This window comes from Mesocricetus auratus, unplaced genomic scaffold, assembly GCF_017639785.1.
Source record: "Mesocricetus auratus isolate SY011 unplaced genomic scaffold, BCM_Maur_2.0 Super-Scaffold_100691, whole genome shotgun sequence".
Taxonomy (NCBI): Eukaryota; Metazoa; Chordata; class Mammalia; order Rodentia; family Cricetidae; genus Mesocricetus; species Mesocricetus auratus.
In genome coordinates, this window is record NW_024429267.1 from 7,454,501 (window position 1) to 7,474,011 (window position 19,511).

The following is a 19,511-nucleotide window of genomic DNA, read 5'->3' on the forward strand; positions in this document are numbered from 1 at the left end:
GGGCAGCTTGGTGAATCCATCTACAGAAGGGGAGGAAGAATACGTTCCAGGGCGATGAACAGGCCGAGGAGCCAGGACAGCACTGTGGCAATCTCAGCCCAGTTCACACAGTTCTGGAGCCCTTCGCTTCCAAGAACAAATAGAATCCTCCCTGTGTTCCTAATGGAATCACAGTATCTCAGTGGGTTTCCAGTGCCCTAAGACACTTGACCAAAACACAGTGTGGGTCGGCCATGTGACAACCATGCTGCCTCAGAGCATGTGAGGGAGACAAGACTTCCCACTGGGAAACTGAGGAACAAGGCAGCAGGTAAAGTTAGGGCTAGGGCTAAAATGTAATGGGTCTGGTGAGGCCAAGAAGGGTGGGATCTGCCAGAGAGCTCCTCAGAAGAGATGGGTCTCTGACAGGGTCTCGAAGAATAGGAAGGAGGTAGCTTAACACAGAAGACAAGCAAGGAAAAGCTTCCTCCCACAATTCTTTTAGGCTCTGTTCACACCCCCCTTGGCCTCCATCACCCCCCCCCCAAGTACCTCCTTCCTTCCCAGGGTACCATTCTACAAGGAAAGGTGATGTTCATTCAGAGGATCCAGAATGGGAGGCATCAGAAATGCCAGATCAGCTGGGAATGGCACCGCCCACTGTGGGCTGGGCCCTCCGCATCAATCAGCACTCTAGACAATGCCCCCCCCCCCAAAGACACGCCCACAGGACAATCTGACTGAGGCAATTCTTCATTTGAGGTTCCCTCTTCCCAGGTGAGTCGGGCTGACAACCAAGCGTAGATAACTGCTTTCCTTTTGTCTTTTGTTCCAGGGCTCCATTCTTACTAAGAACCTGTGAGGGGCAAAGAAATAAACGCCTTTCCTCTTTCTACAGGAACTACATCCTGAACGTGGCGATAGGTATTGGAGAGTGAGGTGGTGAAAAATAAATAAGGAACAAGTGGCTCCTTAAGAGGCTTAGAATTTATCAAAATAAATATAGCACGCTTATAGTTGGCCCAATCAAATGCTTGTATCCCCCAGAGTTCCACAGTAGCTAGCTGGATGAGAAAATAGTTTCTAAATGCCACATGCAGGGAAATTTTCCTTGAGAAATGCAATTGAGTTGAAATGTAAAATGCCTGCAGTTCTATAAGCAAGATCAATACATTCTATAAAGGAGGACTGAAATTAGTAAGCAAATTACAACACTGGTTTCCAAAGTTTTAGCAGGTGCCCCTTTTGCAAAGGTAACTATTAGGGAGCCTGGTGAGCAGCAGATCCCCTACAGAATATTCCAGGTGGAATGGGGCCTGGAACCCACCGTTAGGCAGGTCTGAGAGGTCTCTACAGGACACTGGGGGCTGTCACAGCATTAGGACTCAGAGCCTTTGGGTATAAACAGAATCTGAAATTGGTCAAATGAAAGCAATTCCTGACAATAGAGTCTATTATCGAAAAAAGACTGTTTACAAGGTATTAAGGTTATAATTTAAGCCTTTGGCTCTGACCAAACCAGCCCCTCTTGGAAAATCCACATGAGTACCCCATGACATCAAGGTGCCATAGCCTTAGGATACACATGACACATCTCGTGTGGTACAGTTCTCTTCCTTTATATCTGGTTCTTCTTAACTGTAAATTTACTCTGTGCACGAAGCACTCCAATTCCTTTCAGGTGGTTGGATGGATGGCTCAGAAGAGAACTTGCTGTGCAAGCACCCCAGAACACACATAGGAAGCATGGCATGGTGGCATATGTGCCCATAATCACAGCGGCACTAGAGAGGTGCAATGGGGTCAGAGACAGAATTGTGGGGGTTTGCTGACTTTACTAAGGGTCTAGGTTCAGTGAGAGTACTTGTTTCAGAGAGAGAGAGAGAGAGAGAGAGAGAGAGAGAGAGAGAGAGAGAGAGAGAGAGAGAGAGAGAGGGAGGATACCTGACGTCCTCATCCACACATATACAAACTATGTATACACATACACACCAAAAAACGCTCCTTGGAACTGACCACTGGATTTTCTGAACCTCAACCCAGCAAACTGGAGTGTAACTTTGTTTATTTCCAGACAATATGAATGATTTACATATCCCATGACTCTAATCCAGCATGGATCAGGGTCACTGGCCAGACCCCTTTACTCCATTCTCTCCTTTAGAAAAACCAGATAACACATTGGATGCCTAGAAGTCAGCCTTGCCCAAACTATATTCCCAGCATCCTTCAGAGTACCAGTGCTCCAGTATATCCTTGGATGCTTTAGTAGGTTCTAAATTGCTGAACTCCTCAGAGCAGAGGCCAACAGCAGAATCTCAATTAGACTGTTTGTATTTCTTTGTATATCTCACATCACTGCTAAATCCTGGGAGAAATGAAAAAAATGAGAAATATTTTCCCCAATTATAGATAATTTGATATTTAATTCTTAAAAGCAACAAACATTCCTCAGAGAGAAACGAGCGAGCAAACGATGAATCACCAATGCCCCATTAATAGTAAGTACCCCATTAGTGTCAGGAAGACGAGCAGGGCCATTGCTTCAGCCCAGCACTATGTCTCACTGTCAGCAACACAGGCAGAAAAAGAAAATGGGATAAAATGTGAAGGCAGAAAAGCTTTTACTACTTATACTTGAAATGCCTGTCTACCTAGAGTCAAGTGGACTATAGAAAGGCAAATAGGCAAATAGATAATTGGATTTTTTTAAAGTCCCACTCATAAATAATGAAAAAGGATGGAATAAAGATAGGGAGGAAAACAGAGAGAGGCTTTTTTTATTCCATTCTGATTTTTATTTTTATAAAGAAAAAAATAAAGTTGCATACACATACAACAAGCCAAATTATTTTAAATTTTATTTAAGAGCATGAAATAGCATGCTTATTTCTGGGGCTGAAGAGATAGTTCAGTTGTTAAGAGTATATATTGATTGTCCTTGCAGAAGACTCAAGTTTGGTTCCCAGCACTCATGTTACATGGCTAACATCCTTCTGTAACTCCTACTTGAGAGCATATGATGCTCTGGCAACAACAGCAATCTGCATTCATATGAACATATAAGCAAAGGCCATGCTAGGAGCAAACTTGGAATCTCATATGAAAGAGATCACTTCAATTCTAACCTAATGGAATAGTACGATTTTTCTTAGTCAGAACTTACCAACTCAAGAAGCTAGTCAACTTTTTAGCAAACACAATGTGAAAACTTTTCAGAATGGGGGAGATGGCTCATTGATTAGGGTGCATTCATGCAAGCATGAGGACTAAGCCTCCAGGATACATAAACACTAAGAGGTCCTGAAGCCCTCTTGTAATTACTAAAGAGAGAGGATCTCCAGAACAAGCTGACTAGGAGACTAGCTGAAATGGCAAGCTCCAGGTTCAATTGAGAGATCCTGACTTGACTAATAAGGTGCTGAGTGATCAAGGAAGACTCCTGACATCAACCTGGGGCCTTCACATATCTGCCTGCACATGTACATGTACACACACACACACACACACACACACACACACACACCATACATGAGAGGGGAAAATATTTTTTTTCAAATCTACACCTCTACTGGAGCCTTCAGCATCCTCAATTACCATGCAAAGAACTTCTGGGGTCCTGCTAAAGTGCTAAATGAGGTGTCAAGGTACCAGGTTATCAAATCCAAGATACCCCCAAGCAGCCCTTAGCCTTCTGGGCCTGTCTCTTCAGAGGAGGTTTCTTCCTACAGTGAGGGTTGCTCAGCAAACATCCCCTTAGTTCAGTCAACAGCCTCACCACAGTCTTGTTGTCATTTACAGAGGATTTCTTCCTGGCTTGTCTCTAAATGTTGAACAGACAGCCCAAGCCTGTTCTAACTTCTCATCTTACCATGGGAGAAACAATACTCTCACTGGCATCAAAGGTCTGCAGCTCTCCGAGTTTATTGTGGATCACAACTAGTAGCATGTTCATCTCTTTCACAGGGACACTGTTATCATCTCTCTCTATGTTACCCCCATTAAAACTGTAAATCTGAACTCTATGTATGGCTTAAGAGTCAACTAACATTCTGCATGTAGTATTGACAGCTGGTACAAGACCTTGCTTCCTCACTCCAGACCATGGATATCTCATAAGCAGGAATTCCCACCATGGTTATTCTCATAAGCAGGACAATCCACCAGTCCCTGGGTTGTCAAACACATGTAAGACAGCAGCCCAGTGCCCTCTTCTCTTGGACAATGGTGGCAGGGACAAGGGTTAGAGGGCCACGTGGATATTAAAGCGCATCTCACATTTTGATCATTGCATGGACAGCTGTTGTACTAATTTAGATCAAGCATGACCCGGATCGTGTTCATGCATTGCGCCCATCCATTCACTGCTTTTCTACTCAAACAGTGGATTCTTACCATCCCATGTCAAGTCTAGAGCAGGTGGAAAACACTCACTAAGAAAGGGTATATGCTAATACATTTTACAGCTGTAGCAAAAACAAAACAAACCAAAACAAAAATCAGATTAAAATATATCTATTACATGGAGCTGGTAAGCTCTCCCAGAGGACCCAGGTTTAATTCCCACATGGAAGCTCACTCTATTCCCAGGAAACCTGACACCCTTGCCTGGCCTCTTAGAGCATCAGTCAAGAGGAAACACACACACAGGCAATATATTCATTTTCATACACATTTGAGAAAAAAAAAGAGCAATATGTGAGGAAGTCATCTGATTTATAATTCCAGGTAACAATCCATTACAGAGGGAAGCCAAGACAGGAACTTGAGTAGCAAGCCACATCACACCCACAGTCAAGAGCAAAGAAATCATGGATTCTAAAGTGCTTGCTTGCTGCTGCCAGCTACCTATTTCTAGTCCTATGTAGACCAGGGCCAGCCCACAAAACGGTATGCTCACAATTGGCTAGGTCTAACTACATCAAGACAATCTCACACAGACTTGCCTACAGGCCAAAATTATTTAGATAATTCCTCAACAGAGATGGTCATCTGGGTGTGTCAAGTTGACACTCAAAAATAGCCAGCACGCCTTTAATCCCAGCATTCAGGAGGCAGAGGCAGGAGGATCTCTGTGACTAGCCTGATCTACAAAAGCTAGTTCTAGGACAGCCTCCAAAGCCACAGAAAAACCCAGTCTCCAAAAACAAAAACAAAACAAAACAAAACAAAAATAGCCAGCACAGTATCATTGCTAAACCCTGGCATGGGTCAACTGGATTGGTCACAGCTGCACAAGTCCTCAGAGGTCCACAGGTGTGCCCCAAGTAATGACTTGAGGTTGCAAACAAATAAATTCTCAAACACAGATTCTGTGAGTGAGAATTAACTACGTACGTGTTAAATTTATTGAGCATAATCCTCAAATGATAGGTCCAAAGCAGCATAAAATCACAGGCTATAAAAATGCTGTCTCTGCTAAATAAGCAGTTTCCAGCCACAAGTTATTTCATTCCCCAAAGGACATTTGGCAACGCCTGGTGACATTTGTTTACTGTCAAAGCTGGGTCTAGTACATAGAGTTGAGGTGCTACAATGCACTCAACAACAAAGAATTATCTAGCTGCAAATGTCACCAGCATCAAGATTGAGAGCTACTGTCACACTAATGTCAAGTTTTTAACAGTGTAGCTTTGGGGAGAGATTGCTCAATAGCAAGGAGCATTTACTGCTCTTGCAGAGCACCCAGGTTCAGTTCCCAGCAGTGCCCACAGAGCTCATAATCACCTGCAACTCCACTCCAGGGATCTGATACCCTCTAGCCTCTTTGGGTATCTGCATGCACGAAGTACACATAAACTCATGCAGGCACACACATATACATAAATTAAAAAAAATTTTTTTTGGTTTTTTGAGACCGTTTCTCTGTGTAGCTTTGTAGACCAGGCTGGCCTCGAACTCACAGATATCTGCCTGCCTCTGCCTCCTGAGTGCTGGGGTTAAAAGCATGTGCTACCACTGCCCGGCTCCAAATAAAATCTTTTTAAAAGTCCATATTTTGGTATCTTCTATCAACCTATACTGTGCTACCTAAAATAACAATGTCCAGGATGAAATGAGTCCATTCCATTGTTTGGTGACCATGTACCTCCATGCTAAGTTAATGAAGTCTTAGCAGGTATATCAAAGACACAAAACAGTTATAAACTACACTGAAGGGACTGGAAAGGTGACTCAGTGGCTGAGTCTACACTGCTCTTGTAGAGGACCCTGGGCAGCTAACAATCACCTGTAACTCTAGCACACCCCTCCCACCACGGGGAGGTGTCTGACTTCCAAAAGTACCTCTTCTCACATGCACATAACCTCTATCTATCTATCTATCTATCTATCTATCTATCTATCTATCTATCTATCTATCTATCGGTTGATCGATCTATATATATTAAAATAAACACGTTATATTATATCATATATAACTTATATGATTTAAAATAAAATCTTTTTTAAGATATATGGAAACATGTGGGACTGGGAAGGCAGTTCAGTTAGAACACTGGCCTAACTTGCACTAAGCCATGGGCTCTTTCACCAATACCTTAGAAAACCAGGTGTGGTGGTACAGGCCTGGAACCCCAGCACTTGGGAGTAGAGACAGTGGGATCAGCAGTTCAAGGTCACTATCAGCTACAGAGCAAGGTAGAGGCAAGCCTGGAATACAAGAGACTGTGGGGAGGAAGGGAGAAGAGAAGGGAAGAGGGAGGAGGCATGGAGGGAGGAGGAAAGAAAGACTTTTTCAGTCACTTCCACTGAGTTATAAAGGAGACTAAGTCCAACAATGATATAACCAATCAGTCTAAAATCTAGTTCTTTCTTGCTTTCACTATCAGGTAAATAAAAATTACCCATTGAATAGGAAATACAAAGTGTTGTGTATTGTAGACTCTCCCTGAGCTAGAGAACCCACTCATTACTAAGAAAGTTTCAGTAAGTCAAGAACAGTTAGAGATCCCCATGGTTACACTTCCTGAAGTAGAAAACTAAAAATGTCTTGATAAGTCTATTCAGAGGTACAATTCAAGTCCACCCCCTACTTCTTAACTGCAAAAATGTTCAGCATCCCTACCGTTGGTCCCCTGTGCACATTCAGGATGTCACACTTACACAGTCTGAATCTATCATATTTTCAAAATGCCAAGTCAAGCAATTTGTAGAGTAGCTTCCAAGCTTCCCTAAGAGAATTCCATACTCCCGGGGCTAAGATAATCATGGCAAATCATTCCCCCCTGGAAGGCAGACTGATGAGGAGTTACACTTGAGGCTTGAACCTAAATTCTTGGTTATATGAATGAGAGAGCCAAGTTATTATGTTCAGAGTCATTTTTTTTCTTAAAAGATATTTTAGTTCAAGAGAAAAATTATCCCTAGGATATTACTTCCTGCTTTAAGTATGCTCTGTTAGAAATTATATTCTCTGAGCTCATGTCTTTATTTCCTGCAAGGCCCTATTAACCACGCAGCCCTGTGACCTCTCCTCCATCCTTCCTGGCTTCTCTGGCCATTTTCTCCAGTTCTGCAGTTCCTTTCTACAGTAGACACTTGCAGCCTCTTCCCTCAACCCTCCTAGTTCCATACCTGAATTCAGCACCAAGACTTCATACCATAACATCATCTTCACCATGAGCTATGGAGTTGAGACAAAACATAATTCACATACCATATTCCCAACACACTGATCAGGAACACAAGTGGAAGGCTCCAGGTTTTCTAATAACGTAGTCTTAGCTCAGAATAACGCCTGGGCCTTCCTAGAATTGACTCTTGGTATTCTTGATTCATTATCATCCAACCTCTGCTTTAAATGTCTGTCCAGTGTCCTACCCCATCCTTTTCCAACCCATTTAAATATCACCTAAACTAGGAATTGCCACCCACTAGCATCTCTAGTCAGACATATACCTCTTCTCTCAACTTCCACAGCATGTAACATATAACATGCCATATGTACCACATAAAGTCAAAATTTTAGGACCTTAAGGATGTAGTTTAGTCGGTACAGTGTCTGACTAGCATACAGGAAACCAGTCTCCCCATCACACAAAACCAGTTCTGATAGTGTACACATGTAATCCCAGCACCAGGAGGAGAAGCAACAGAAGCACGAGTTCAGGGTCACTGACTGCTACAAGCCCTGTCTCAAACAAACAAACAAACAAATACACACTACAGAAGCATAGAGTCCCCAACAAGGCTGAGCACTCAAGCTTGAGGATCACAGGCCAAAGGTGGACTCATCTGCAGTGGCCAGTACAGTTCCTGATATACTAGACAGTAGATTAATGGTAGGAAGGTGGGTTGGAGGATGAATGAATGCTTTTAGGAAATGTAAGGAATTAGACATTATTTACTGTTAAAGAGAATCAGTGGAAGATCCTTTATAGGTCTCAGGAACGAAATCCAACTCTGACTAAGCTTGTACAGCCCCAACAAGGATATGAAAGAGGTAATGAAGACAAAAGAGAACAACTGGTTATCAAAGAGACCCTCCAGGTATACGCAGACATGGTTAGGGTGTCACGAGGCTCCAAACAACACTGCAATAGGTTGAACTGTCTGTTTATAGAATGACCCCTCCACTTCCAAAGATCATTTATCCTAGGATTCACTCATAATTTGGCTGTTGAGTGGACATAATTTATTGCTATGCTATCTATCGCCTCTCTGCAATTCCTTTCTGTTCTAGATTTCTCTTTAGGAAAGCTATGTATGGCTATGCATATATGTATGTATATATGCATGCATGCATGCATAAGTCAGCTTCAGGACAGTAAGTGCTACTGTTTCCAAACTGAGTATTACGATGAGCTTATCAGCACAGCCTAGAATCACTGGGAAGAGATTCCCAATGAGGGACTGATTAAAGGGGCTGGGCTGTAGGCATGTTTGTGGTGGACTGTCTTAAAAAGTTAATAGGTGTGGGAAGACTCAGCTCACTGTGGCAGCACTATTCCATAGGCAGATGGTCCTGAACTATATAAGAGTAAAGAAACCCAGAGGAGCCAAGCAAGCAAGTGTGCTCACGTTTATTTTTTTCTGCCCTTGACTGTGGGTATGATGTGACCAATTGTCTCATGTTCTTGCCACTGCTGCTACTCAGCAGTGATGGACTGTAACCCAGAATCATGAGCTAAAATACACCCTTTCCCCAATAAGCTGCTATTTGTTAAGGGTATTTTGTCACAGCAACAGAAATGAAACTAGAACAGTGAGATACAGAGGTGAATCATCATTGCCACAAGTCCTTCCCCTTCTGGCCACATAAAGGATGAACAGATTAGAACTTGGACACAGTTCTAAGCATGTGTCATCCCCGTGGCCACTATGGTACGCCTTCCGGAACAGAGCTCAGGTCTTTTGCTAGATGATTGTGGATGTGAACAATCAGAATGGAGCCCTGACTACTACTAGTCACCTTTTTGTGAACATAAGGGAAGAATGCTGCCTAATCTTGATTGCCAGTGTTGAAAGATTCAACATCTTCATGGAACAAACCTCTGCACATATCTGTGAGGGAGCTTCTACAGTAGGTTAATTGAGGTGGAAGATGCACCCACTGTTCCCTCCACAGGCTCCCAGACTGAATAAAAGGAGAAAGCAGACTGGGTACTGGCAGTATTCATCGCTCTCTGCTTCCTGGCTGAAGATACACCATGACTAGATGCTCACACTCCTGTCACCAGGTCACCTGTGAGTCAAAAATAATACCTTCTTTCCTTAAGTTATAAGGCATTTTGTCACAAGTAAGTAGTACAAAAACTCAGAGAGAGAGAGAGTAAGGCCAAATCAGAGAATCATGTTACAGTGGTTTGAGAAAGAAAAACCCACATAGGCTGATAAATTTTAATGTTTTGCTATCAGGGAGTGGCACTACTTGCGGCATTAGGAGGTGTGGCCTTATTGGAGGAGTAGATATAGCCTTGTTGGGGAAAGTGTGCCACTGCAGGGTGGGCTTTGAGGTTTAAAAATTCCAAGCAAGCCCCAGTGTCTCTCTCTACCTGCTGATCCAGATGTAGAACTCTCAGTTACTTTCCAGCATCATGTCTGCCTGTATATCTCTTGCTCCCCACCTTGATAACTATGGACTAAGCCTCTGAAACTGTAAGCCAGCCCAATTTCAGCTAGGCTGGCGAGCCAGCCAGCAAGTGCTCAGAGTCTGCCTATTCCCCCACAGATTCTGGCTTACAGGGATGTGTAGTCACACCCAACTTTTTGCATAGGTGCTGGGGATTTGAATTTACATCCTCATGCTTGCATAGCAAGTACTCATAACCACTGAATCAAACCTCTTGTTATATATACACATGCCCTTTCTGATAAGAGCTTTTCCTATTCTCTCAGAACCGACTGTAAAATTCCTGTTCCAAGAGTTTGGATGCTGTTCCCAGACATGCCCCCCATCTGTTCCCAGCTTCACAACTGTGTGTCTAATGTGGCCTGACATAGTCTTTTCTCCCTTAGTCTTTCCATCATCCAAATCCTGCCTGGGCTGGAGGCCTAATCCTCAGAGGGCAGACATCCAGGACTGTGGTCTCTGGTCCTCTCTTGAGCTCTGACCTAAAGAACATCCTCAGCACTAGCTGCCATCTTTCAATCATACTTGGGTTGAGTGCAGTCCCAAGCTGGAATTTTGTAACCCAAATGCAAATGACCACTTGAGTAATGTCTCAAAATTAGCAGAAAAACCATAAATCCTGTTTAGGCAAATTCAAACTATGGCTTAGAATCCACTGATCCCTGCCAGTCATTCCCTCTTGCTTTTGAATAGCAACACAGAAAATGGAAAGTAATTTTTAGATGCAGTATATTTCAACATCACACTTCTGGCTATGGTCTTGTCACATTTCACAACCAGACTGGTAGTAAGAGCTGGATAAGAAGCAGACATTCATCAGGCTACTTTCCCATATGCAGATAGCTGAAGTCCTTCCAACGAAGAGGCAGAATAACTTAATGTGATCTACAACCAAAGACCCATAGTTTCCCAACATCTGCATAGAATCATCCTGGAATAACGGGAGGGGATGGGGGGGTTACAATGAGAAAACTGCCCAACACATCCACAGCACGGCAGGCTCCACTTCCAAGATGGTTTTTTATCCCTTCTTTTATCAGCTTCTTCAGGGCTTAGAGAGTGGAAGGGGTTTGCAGAACATTCCTGTGAGATCTAAGTGAGGGACACAAACAGAGTGTGGTCATTACAGAAATGGTCAGCAGATAGGAATTAAGGAGCATGACGAGACCTACTTCTGTGTGCCTACCTCCCCCCTTCTCATCTTTTTTTTTCCCCTTTCAGACAGGGTCTTATTCAGTTCAGGCTTTCCTGAAAGTAGCCATGTAACCCAGGACAACTTTGAACTTCTGATTCTCACACCTCCTTTACTTGTATTCAATGCTGGGGACTCAACATAAGGCTTCAAGTACACTAGGCAAGCACTCTACCAACTGAGCTCCATTCCCTGGATATATACCATTTTCAATGAGAATGATAAGAGAAAGTATGTATGGCAGAGGCATGTGCCTCTGTGTGTGTGTGTGTGTGTGTGTGTGTGTGTGTGTGTGTGTGTGTGTGTATGTGATATAGACATGTGTGTATATACATGGACATTAATGCAGTCATAGGGCATTATCTTTTTTTTTCTTTTGGTTTTTACGAGACAGGGTTTCTCTGTATTGTTTGGAGGCTGTCGGTCCAGCCTGGCCTCGAACTCACAGAGATACACCTGCCTCTGCCTCCCGAGTGCTGGGATTAAAGGCGTGCGCCACCACTACACGGCCATAGGACATTATCTTGGTTACTCAATGTCCAATCCTTCTCTGTGTGTGGAAGGACAGTTCACCTAACTATCGAAGATTTTTGACATCTCATTAGGGTCTGTATTAACCACATATGGATATATTTTTAAACAATCTAGGAAAATGAAAAGAGTAGGAGACGAGCACTATCCTGAATAATCTAGAGTAAATAAATGCCTTGAAAATATGAATAAGCTTATAGAGGACCTTGAACTTCCTACTTGTAATCCCTGCCTTCCAAGGCTATGTATTCCTATTCTTTTCCTTCATCAGTGCTGTCCTTTCCCAAGGTTCCAATAGGTTCTTAATAGGCTGCCTGCAGAGGCTGGTAAACCCATAATATTATGAACCAGGGACCTGGCAACCAGCACACTGCTTCTTTACATGCTCCACATATCACAACACTATGAGGAGTTATTTTCTCCTGGGAGCCAGGGGTGGAGGTGGCTGGAAACACTGCTGGAGCTGGTCTCCTGCTCCAGAGACTGCATCTAGGCTTGGGCACAAAAGCAAACTTCCAACTAGGAAAACTGTCTCTTGAGCAGTCATCCCAGGACACTAACTCCTCTCACAAATCCCTTGGCAGTCGACAACCATGGGACAAGAAACGAAACCCTAAAATTAATGTGGCAAAAAGAGCAGATTGAACTCAACAGCTGCAAACCATCCAACTGCCACCGACAAAATCTCCAGTCACACTCTTCTGTTTATCTCAGGAATCCAGAACCAGTAAACCAGCCAGGCCCTAGTGCACCTGTCTGACTGCTTCTTACACAAATCCTCAGCAAGAACTGATTCTCAGAAAGCCACATGGTGTGTTGCATTTTCTCCTGTCACCAATAGACCCACAAAGAGCTCCTTCTACAGAAAAAGAAGGGCTGACATTAGTACTCCGGCCTTCCATAGGGTCTATTATCCAGGTCTGCCATACCAATGACTTTGGTCTCCCCTCAAGCAGCAAAAACAGTTACTCCTAATGCATCAAGTTTGCACATTTCCAAAATGTGCAATTCTACTGAATGTCCTGCTCATCTGGTTGCACTACTTCATAGATCTAACAGAGTATAGGAAAGACATGAAGTTCAAAGTCTTGGATTGGTTGGACATGGCTCCCCCGGGTTGGTTTCTAAGTCACATTTATAGCACTGACAGAACCAGCCTGGGATACATAAACCCTCATGTGGGTGGGTATCCTGGGTACCCATTTTATAAGTATTTACTGAGTGTCCCACCAGAATGCTACTTGTCTGCAAGTCAGTCAGGTGAGGTTCCCATGAGGGGGCTGGGATGATGGAATTGCCCAGTGCATGGGGAGATATATACAGTTTGGGCCACTGTCCAAGAACAGGCAACAATGGCTCCTTTTTGACTTGGTTGAGCATAAAAGGGATATGCAAATCTGTGAAAGATTTGTAGCTTTGCTATGCCTGGACCCCATCCAGAAAACTCTGGAAAGAACACTATCACACAGAGAGAGAGAGAGTGGGGGAAGAAATGCCATGCAAATGAAAGGTTAAGAGATGAGGCCTGTCCTAGGAGGAAATGTTTCCTTTCCCGCTGACCTACTTTCCTCTCTCTACTTTTCTTCTTTCACAGAAAAATGTAGACTTTTTCTTTCCCATTACTTGACAAACAATTGCCATGGCAACAAGCAATTCCTTGAAGGTGGGAAGAAAGCTGCTTGTGATGCCTGGCTTTCCTTGTCAACTTGACACCATCTAGAATCACTAGGAAATGAGTCTCCAGGAAAGATTATCTAGAACAGGGTGCTCTGTGGGCATGTCTGTGGGGCCTGGCTCAGTTTCATTCACCGATGTGAGAAGAACCAGCTGATGTGAGCACCATCACAACCAGGTTTAGGTACTTGATTATATACTAGGTCTGTGATTTTGGAAAGTTTTTAAATATTTTGTTTGTTTTCGTTTTTCAAAACAGGGTTTCTCTGTGCAACAGTCCTGGCTGCCCTGGAACATGCTTTGTAGACCAGGCTGGCCTTAAACTCTCTGAGATCCATTGCCTCTGCCTCCCAAATGTTGGGATTAAAGGCATATGCAACTACTCCCTGACTTAAATATTTTAACTAGAGGTATCATTTATTTCAAGGGGTTGTCTTACATGTTGATGAATAACAAGGTCCCAGAAAAATGTCTAGACTTCACAAGTTTAAATAAATATTCTTTGCTTCTTATAATTTACCAGTGGGGTCTGTCTAAGAGTTTCTGTTACTGTGATAAAAAATGCCAGAGCCAAAAGCAACCTAGGGAGGAAAGAGTTTATTTCAACTTACAGTTCCACCTCACAGTCCTTCGCTGAAGGAACTCACAGTAAATGCTATCTGGATAAAAAGAGAAAAGGCGGTGACCAGCTGGTCAACAGAGAGCACACAGGGAATTTTCAAATCTCCACCAGTTCACGATTCTTGCCTGGCAGACTCCCAGATATAAAGAGGTCCCTGTGTAAGCTGCCCTCACATGCTGGACCAGCCTCTCTCCAGCTTCACAGATGTCTCACTAATTTCAGTGCTCAGGTATTTGATAGACAAGCAATTGCCCTGGCTCACACACTTCATAGAGATGGTGACACTAATCACACCTTCTGCCAGCCACTATCTGAATTGATTACAGACTCAAACCCGGTGCTGTTGTTCTGTTACACAGAAGGTACACCATCAACCAGCTTTTGTTTATTGTCCTACTATGAACCTATGCCCTCTTAGTAATGAAGCTGAAAGAAATGTCTCCATGAATGGGGCTAGAGAGATGGCTTAGCAGCTAAGAGTGCCTTCTACTCTCACAGTAGATCAGAATCTAGCATCCAAGTTGGGCTATTCACAACTACCTGTAACTCTTAACTTTGGGTGATTCCTTGTTCTCTTCTGCCCCCCCCACACACACCTTTTTTTGTTTAATGCAAGAAATGCCACCATCAAGTCCAGTGTATGGAGATATCAATCCCATCTACCACCCAATCTTGACACACAGATCATTTAACAGGATAGTTCTCTGTACCTTCAACATCGTAACAATGCAAAAACATGATGGTTGGTCCCATTCTACCATAGTGCCTTAGGATGCCATTTAGTGCCCACCTAAAGTACACACTTATATCTTAAATATGGACAGAAGCTGTCAGGGAGGGAACATCACTAAGTCTTCCTGCATAAACTAAGCTTTCTCTTTCAAGGTTAGCCCATTGGTGTTCTCCTATGGCTAATCACAGCCACCCTGGTCCTCTACCAGGGATAAGCAACAGGAAGAACACTGCCTCTCTAGGCATATTGTTACTTCATGCTCCTCTGAAGGGCATGGATGTTTTATTATAGTAACCCAAGGGCATAAAGCCTTACCCTCTTTCCACTGTCAATCAAATGGGATACTTTTTCTACCATTTATTTTCTCAAGCAGTCTATTTGTTCTTAGGAAGTGAAGCATTTTTCAGAATGACAGTCTGAGGTTTGGTGACACACAAACGGCTTGTATCTGTGATGGCACAAGCATATACCTCCCACACAGAACGGAGTCAAAGGCGAAGATTTAACGTTCTGACTTATAGGCAGAACTAACCAATCCCTGCCTCTCAGAAAGCACTCACGGAAACCCATGAATGCAGACATCACCTCAAACTCCAAAGCCAAAACTCAGGAGGAGGCATGTTCTAAAGGGGCCCTCCGATCGACCTCTCAGGGACAAAATGTGCTTATTTAACAAATGCATGGCCTGGAATTCACCTTTCCACTAAATAGTTGAGAAATAATTTATTAATCTTCCCAGCTAAGCTATGATCTGAGCTCCGGGGCTTTGGTAAATTGTTACCTCTACTACAAGTCTCTGACAGCAACACTTTGCAGCTGCACAGTATGAATTAAAGCTAGCAGAGCAGGAGGCTAATGGGGGTGTAGTAATACCTAATGGCTGTCACCACAGTATTCTTCAACTTTGAATGAAAAAACAGTAGACAGACCAGAATGACAAGAACTGAGGTACAACTGGTGCTCTCCAGACAATTAAGGAAGAGGCAGGCATTGGCATGACAAAGTGGGAAAGTCCTTTGGAGACCTACTTCTTAAGCACTGTGTGTAAGAAACAGTGCCTATCCTATCTGCTTGCCTGAACTAGATCCTTTGAATAGAAAAATTTTCTTGAAATGCAGGAGGCAGGCAACCATCAGTTTGGAGTTTAATAAACTATCCATTCTTTCTCTTTTTTTTGGTTTTGTTTTTTTCATTTTGTTTTGTTTTTTGAGGCAGGGTTTCTCTGTATTGTTTTGGACGCTGTCCTAGAACTCGCTCTGTAGACCAGGCTGGCTTCGAACTCACAGAGATCCGCCTGCCTCTGCCTCTGCCTCCCAAGTGCTGGGATTAAAGGTGTGTGCCACCAACGCCCAGCAAACTATCCATTCTTAAAATTATTCTTTCATCTTCTTATTTGTCATCTAGTATCCTGGATGAACCCAAACTATCAAGTAAACAATCCAAGGCTTTGGACCAAAAGTGACTGAGCAAGTCAATCATTTCTTCCCTCAAGCTCTGGCATCTTATCCACACTTTATAGAGATAGACCATTTGGATATAAACTGAACATTCCTCAAAGGTGTGTCTGGAAGCAGATGGAATGCATATCAGGGTCTATAGAGAGGATGCTGGGTTCCTGGAAGGGAATACTGCTCTCCTGAAGTGACCATCAAGAGGGTGAGTTATTGTAGAAGCCTGAGCCTGACAAGCCATTCTACAGCTTCCAGTTTTGAGATGTGCCCTCTCCCCACAAGCTTTCATTTGTTGAGATCATGATGAGGGTAAACCAACAAAGACACCTTTCCTGGTTAGCTTTAGCTACCAATGACACAGCCTAGAGTTACATGAGAGAATTCCAGGGGGGTGGGGGGGAGCCTCACTTAGATCCCCCCTGTGGGCATGTCTGAGAAGTGTTTTCTTGGTTGCTAATTGACACAGGAGGGCTCAGACCATTGTGCCTATGACTGAGTCCTGAATTATGTAAGAAAGGTAGCTGAGTAATTTCCCTCCATAGTTCCTGTCCCTGCTCCTGTTTGCATTCCTGTTCTGTTTCTTAGGTACCTGAGAGTGTAATTAACCCTTTCTTTCCCTAAGTTTCTTTGCTCAGAGTGTTGTAATCACAGCAATGAGAAAGCAAACTAGAATATTACCTAATTTGAGACTCTGAGCATCCCAAACTGGGTACTAAGTAAGCCTTTTTATTTTTTTTATTTTTAATAATAATGTTAGCCTGCCTGGGACATTTTGTTATAGTAACAAAAAGGTGACAAATATAATGAATGATACTAATTCTTCTTGAGCAGAGTACCTCTTGATAAGCTGGTTCCAGACAAGTGATTGGACATCACTGGCTCTGTGGCATGCTACAGCCAACACATAATGCTACTGTAATCTGTACACTACCATGCTACAGCCAGCAGATAATGCAACTGTGATCTGCTACACTACCATGCTACAGCCAACAGATAATGTAACTGTGATCTACTATACTACCATGCTATAGCCAACAGGTAATGCAACTGTGATCTGCTACACTACCATGCCACAGCCAACAGACAATCCAACTGTGATCTGTACACTACCATGCTGCTGAGATGGTACATGAAACAGAAGAAAGACGAAAGGCAGATATTGTGGCAACTGGCAGGATCCCACTGCAGGGAGGAAAAATACAAGTGTTAATCAGAAGTAAATGTCAAAGATTAGTATGCACAAATAAGTCTTTTTGATTATTTCTCCTTAAAAAAAAATCCAAACTGGGGCTGGAGAAATGGCTCATCAGTTAAGAACATGTACTGATCTTTCAAAGGACTTAAATTTGTATCTCATTGCCTATAATGCCAGCTCCAAGAACTGTGATGCCTTCTTTGGGTGTCTATATGCATAACTCCACATGGCTGGGCATGTGAACGCACACGCATACACAATTAAAAAGAAAAAAAAAAGGTCTGCAGAGATGGTTGAGCAGTTTCCAGCACTTGCTATAGTTTCAAGGGACCTGGCTTGATTTCCAGCATCCATGTGATTTCTCATAACCCAGGAAATCTAATGCCCTCTTTAGGCCTCTGGTACATGTTGCATACATATGCATATACATATATATACACATACATAAATACACACATGATATATATGTGCTATATATAAATCATCACATATATGATCATATATAGGAAAATACCTATACACATAAAATAAAAATACTTTAAAAAAAGAAAAAGAACAGCATTGACACTGATGGATGATATTAAAGGTCAGCCATGTCTTTGTTTTTCATCTCAAAAAGCAAAACTCCAAATGTGCATTTGTGGCAACTGAATGCTAGTTATGATAAGTAAGGCAGTAGCTGCAACACTCTTCACAGTTGTAGAAACTGACAGAACTGTTGATACACACACAAAAGAGTGACCATATGGGAGCTTAAACTAGCAACATACAAGGGGACAAAAAAAAAAAAAAAAAGGAGTCCAGAGATGATTCAAGTAAACAAGTAACTCTCAGTCTTGGTGCTAGAATCTCCTAGGGAGTGTTTTAAAATCCTGATACCCAAGCTGCCGGTTTATTACATCAGACTGGGGAGGGCAGATGTAAGTAAGCATCTATAGTTTTTAACTTGCCCCAACTGATTCCAGTGGCAGCCACGTGACTCTCCTTGTGGGGCGGTGGGCAGCATGCCAATCATATGACTTCATCTACACTGAAGTCATCTAATCCTACCTCCACTCACCCATGGACCTTCACTAAAATCCATGCAAGTTTCTGAATATCTTATTTTTCTCCAACTTGCACCTGGCTTATAGATATTGGCATGAACCATAACGCAAACAAGAAAACCCCTTGATACTCACCACCAACATGGTGAGCTTCCTCACCACCTGCCAACAACTTTTCAGCAGAGAAGTGGTTCTCAAACACGGGAATCTCAGAAGGTGGGCTGGGCCCCCAATCAGCACTTCTAACAGTTACTGCTGTTGCTTGGAAGACTGACATTCTACTGGAGGGTAAACTAAGTTAAAAGCAGGCTACTGGTCAGTGCCAATGACCAGCTGATATTCCCAAAATAATTTTGGGGACTAGGCATATGGCTCAGTGGGTGGAGTACTCATCATGAAAGCTGAATTTTGATCCCAGAACCCACATAAAAACCAGGCATGGCAGTATATCTGTAACTTCAGTGCTGTGGAACTCATTGGTAAGCCAGTGTAGCTGAGCTGGTGAGTTCCAGGTTCAATAAGAAACTGTGTCTCAAAAACTAAGATGGAAAATTATTGAAGACACCATATACCCACTATGGCTTCCACACCAATAAGGACACACATGTGTGCACATCACACATCACCACAAAGACAAACTAACACAGAGCAAGAAACAAAAAGGGTTTCTGTCAATCACAAAATAGCTTATCTCATCTAGAAACATTCAATGTGCAGGCTACAAAAGGCAGGGTTTTATACCCAGAACTTGCTAGAATCACACAAACTCAGGCCCCACCTCAAATCTACTAGGTCAGAATTTCTCTTCCAGGATCTCTATGTGACTCAACTGTACATCACCATTGAAGAAGCCTGGGCCTCAACCAGTTCCCTCAAGTGCAGCACATAGTTACTGAGCACATACTATATACAGAATCTGTTCATCTCAACAAACAGCAAACAGGATAGACAGCATCTACATCCTCATGGAGATGAGACAGAGCAAAAGTCAGAGCTGTATGACACCTGCCCATTTT

At 43.0% G+C, this 19,511-nt stretch overlaps 1 protein-coding gene and 1 long non-coding RNA gene across 7 annotated transcripts in view; one reads left to right on the forward strand and one right to left on the reverse strand.

Moving 5' to 3' along the window:
* The window catches only part of Tln2 (talin 2), a 409,739-nt gene that overhangs the window by 258,133 nt on the left and 132,095 nt on the right, over positions 1-19,511 (reverse strand). The gene's annotated exons all lie outside the window — the stretch shown is intronic.
* On the forward strand, positions 192-17,489 carry LOC121137473. Of its 2 annotated transcripts, XR_005874706.1 has the most exons (4): positions 192-310; positions 547-756; positions 16,208-16,459; positions 17,086-17,489. It is a non-coding gene; the product is annotated as an uncharacterized LOC121137473 (long non-coding RNA). The 2 variants fall into 2 exon arrangements; XR_005874707.1 differs by lacking the exons at positions 16,208-16,459; positions 17,086-17,489 and adding an exon at positions 3,781-3,994.